Source organism: Mastomys coucha, unplaced genomic scaffold, assembly GCF_008632895.1.
Source record: "Mastomys coucha isolate ucsf_1 unplaced genomic scaffold, UCSF_Mcou_1 pScaffold14, whole genome shotgun sequence".
NCBI lineage: Eukaryota > Metazoa > Chordata > Mammalia > Rodentia > Muridae > Mastomys > Mastomys coucha.
Window position 1 is genome coordinate 65,448,964 of NW_022196896.1, and position 4,322 is coordinate 65,453,285.

Consider the following 4,322-nt stretch of genomic DNA (forward strand, 5'->3'; position numbering starts at 1 on the left):
GCACAGGTGACTGGCAGTATAGGTGTGCGGGGGGAGGGCGGGGGGGAGGGCCCACAGGTGACCAGAAACCAGGGACTCAGCAAACTACAGACAGACATAGCATATAAGGTCTGTACTCCCAAAACAAATGTTGGTTTCTTTTTTAAAAAATTAAAAATGTATGTGTATAGATGTATGTATGTCTGTGTATGCACTGCCCAAAGAGATGCTCAGAGAGCACTGGATCCCAGGGTCTGGAGTTACAAGATGGGTTTGAGCTGTCATGTGGGTCCTTTGGAAAGTGGCCAGTGCTCTTAACCTCTGAGCCATCTCTCCAATTAATAAATGAACCAAGAACTCCGGACATGAGGAAAGGATCCAAATACAAACAACCTTCCTCTCACCAGATCCCATGTCCTTTAAATCTCTGGAATATGCACCGTAAATATTTCATACATAACATATACATAATGCCAGATGAGGTGAAGGCTATGTGATAATCCAAGTTGTTTTTCTAATATATTATTTTTTAAGGATTTATTTTATTTTTAAAATTGTGTGCTGGGGTGGGTATGCAAGGAAAATGAGCAAATTGTGACTGTCACTACAGTGGAAATGTTGTGGTCAGAGTGTGCTCCTCCGATGTCACCTTCATTCTTGCCCACAAGGCCTCTCAGACCAGGAAACCCATGACTCCCCCAGGGCAGCTCAGCCACGTCCTGTCCTTCTCAGAGTATCTGTAAGACCGGATGGTAAAAAGGAACAGACTCAGAGCACACAAACATGCTGTGTGACACAGCAGAAGTTTGCTAAAACTGTCTAAGGCAGCTTTATTGAGTAAGTTCCAAATAGAACTGATTTAAAATGTAAGAGAGGGTCTTTTTAATTATCTTTGGGATAAAGTCCCCTCTGGAACTTGAAATGACCTTGCCTTCACACGGGGAATAACCTGAGATTCTGCCACCAAGAGTCAGGCCAACGCCATTGCTCCAGAGGGGACAAACACTCTACGACAGTTTTCTCAACGTCCGATGGAAACTTCCTCTCTCACCATGGAAAGTTTATCTTGTGTGCAGATGGTTCTCCATCCAGAGCTTTGTGCTGAAAGTCTCTCAGGAGGTCTTTGCATTTGATGGGGACACCACCTGGCCTTCAAGTAGTCAACAGATTATTAGGTGTCCCTGGAGACATTCACAAGTAAACAGGCCTCCTGCCTTGACATCCAGGTGCTGCTCGGGCGTGAAGAGCATGGCTAAGCAGAGCAGAGTTTGACAGCCCTGCGCTTTTATGCCAATGGAAAACCCAGCTTCGGGCGACCTGGCACCCTCTTCTGGCCTCTGCAGGCACTGCATTGGATATAGACACCTAAATCAGTCTATTCACAAGTACCTTAAGAGTTAATCAGCATCTCCTTTGTTCTGATTTCTTCCTCTCCTAGGCTTTCTGACCCAGCTTCTTAAACAGCTACAGGACCGTTCCATGTTCTTACTTCTTCAGTCTGTTCCATTGTCTCACATACATGGGGGTTCATCTGCATCTTAACATTTCAAGTTTACTGGCAAAAGTTACCATCGAGACACACTAGTGTGTTGAGCATCCGCAGCACCTGTTGTGGTGTGTCCTTGTGCATGACCCGGTGTTAATTATTGTGCCTCCTTTTTTTTTTTTTTCCCTTGGCCAACTATACCAATGGCTTGTGAAGAGTTAGGCTCTTCAGAGGCTCTGGAAGCTAGGTGAGAGCTCAACCCTTGAGCCACACCCCCAGGCCCAGAATTGGTTTTTTGTTTGTGTGTTTGTTTGTTTTTGTTTGTTTGTTTTTTTAAGGTTCTTTTGAGGAAAGCTTACCATGTTTAAACCTTCTCTTCTTTGCTAATAAATGCATTTCAGGAAATACAGTTCCCTCTAGATCCGTTAAGTTCTACACATCATAAAAGTTTGTGTTTTCATTGCTATTTGGTTTGAAGTATTTTCTGATTTCCATGATCATACCTTTTTAGATCTGTGTGTCATACGGAAAGGCATGTCCTCATTTCCAAACACTTGGCAAACTTTTATCTCTTCATTATTGATTTAATTGGAGTGCAATAAGGCACTCTGAATTTTGTTCTATTCAAGTCCATTGAGACTTCATGGTTTCACATATTGACAGGTTCCATAAACTTCCTATAAAGTTCAGGAAACAATGTATTTTCTTCTCCATTTTACAGATGGCAATTTGGGCTCTGCCATTTTCATTTTGAGTCTATATTTTATATCTGTACTAATTTTTAAAATAAATAAATTTATCCTAACAGTCTGGGCGGGGGGAAGGTTTTATTTACCTTTCTTTAGTTGTCAATTTCTACCTCACAGTTTTTGAGGAGCCTATCAGAGGCCGGCATAGGTCTTTGACAACACCTCTGTTTCTCCTCCAGTCCGGACAGACATCCTCTTTAGGTTTGGCCTTCCAGGTTGCTGGTTATTTTCTAATGGCTTGCAGCTTTGCGGGTCCTACAGTACTGGTGAGAAGCAGCGTGACTCCTCCCGCTCCTGTGAAGGTAGATCTCTCTCCTCCTTGGACTTAAGACTCTTAATTTGAACTTGGGCTTTCTACATCTTTCCCACTGTATTTCTGCTGCCTTTTATTTATTCAACTTAGGAGTCACTGGGTTTCCTTGTTCATTTATTCCTTTTATTGATGGATCACTCCCTTCACTCCTCTTAGGAATCACTGGGTTTCTTTCTCTCTTTAATTAACTGATTTTTATTTAGGTACTTATGTCTGTACCCTTGAGGAGCCTGCAGCGGCCAGAAGAGGGTACCAGCTGGCCCGAAGCTGGAGTTTCAGGTGGCTTTGCTGGAAACTGAACTCAGGTCTTATGCAAGAGTAGCAAGCGCTCTTAGCCATGGAGCCCTCTCTCCAGCCCTCACTGGGCATCGTAAATCTGCGGACCAGGCTATTGTTTGTTTGCTTTTCTTTCTTGACAATTCTAGAATTTTCGGGGCATCCTCGCTTAGCCCATGTGAATGTGTGCTACAGGCTCTCAGTTCTCTGTCTTCTTTGCCGTTTCCCATTTGTCTCCACATCCTTCTCTGCCCTCTGTATGGTCCCCTGTGATCTTGAGCTCGTGTAATCTGCTCTTAAACACAACACTGAAGTTCCACTAATTATATTTAAAAAATAATCCACTCATTTTGAAAACTGGCACTATCAATTAAAATATTTTAAGTCATGATAACCATCACTCTGGTATTTACAGATCAGCACAATTACTTCCTCAACCAGGATGCAGAACAAGTCTGGACCATCTCCTCATGCTTCCCCACCACTACGGAGCAGCCGTCCATGGATCTGCTCTTTCTATGTGGTTGAGTCACGGTGTGTAGCTCAGATCACACAACACAGCCTTTGATTATGGGTTTTTTTTTTTCACTTAGAAACTCATTTGTACTGTTATTAAACACCGATGGTCTGTTCTTTTTTATTGCTGAGTAGTATTCTGCTCTATAGGTACACTGGTTGGTTGAACCATGCAACTAGCTGAAGGACATTTGACGATCATGAATAAAGTCACCTTCAGTCTTTGTGTAAACACACATTTCCATTGCCCTTAGGTCAATTCTTCAATGTATGAGAAATTGCCAAAATGTCTTTCAAAGTAGCTATATTTCTTTTGTATTCTACAAGGCAAAGCGTCATGGTCAGTACTCATAAACTTTTTTAAACGTTTTAATCTAGTTTAAAGCTACAGTTTTTAATTTATATCACCGAAGGAATACAGATGTTACCATTTATCCACATGCTTAGGCAAATAAATCATGTTTAAAAGTCCCTGGCCAATTTTAAATTAGGCTTGCTGTTGTTATCTTATTTTGGATAGTTTAAAATGTATACTGGATGTAAGTTTTTTAATCGATGTGATATACAGTTTTCCCAATCTGTGAGTTTATTTTATTTTATTTATTTATTTATTTATTTATTTATTTATTTATTTATTATGTATATAATGTTCTGCCAGCATGGCCAGAAGAGGGTACCAGATCTCATTATAGATGGTTGTGAGCTACCCTGTGGTTGCTGGGAATTGAATTCAGTCAGGACCTCCAGAAGAGCACCAGTACTCTTAACCTCTGAGCCATCTCTCCAGCCCTGTTTTTATTTTCAAAATAATGTTTGCTGAGAAAAGTTTTAAATTTTGAGGAGGTTCCACTCATAAATTTTTTTTATGGGTTAAGGTCTTATGTCTAAGGACTCTGGTCTAGCTGTAGGTAATAGGCATTTCCTCTTACCCTTATAAAAGGTAATTTCCTCTTACCCTTATAAAGGTAATTTCCTCTTACCCTTATAAAGGTAATTTCCTCTT

The 4,322-nt window shown here is 41.1% G+C and overlaps 1 protein-coding gene across 9 annotated transcripts in view; it reads right to left on the minus strand.

The window, feature by feature from the left end:
• The window catches only part of Kiaa1211l (KIAA1211 like), a 116,218-nt gene that overhangs the window by 32,131 nt on the left and 79,765 nt on the right, over nt 1-4,322 (minus strand). The gene's annotated exons all lie outside the window — the stretch shown is intronic.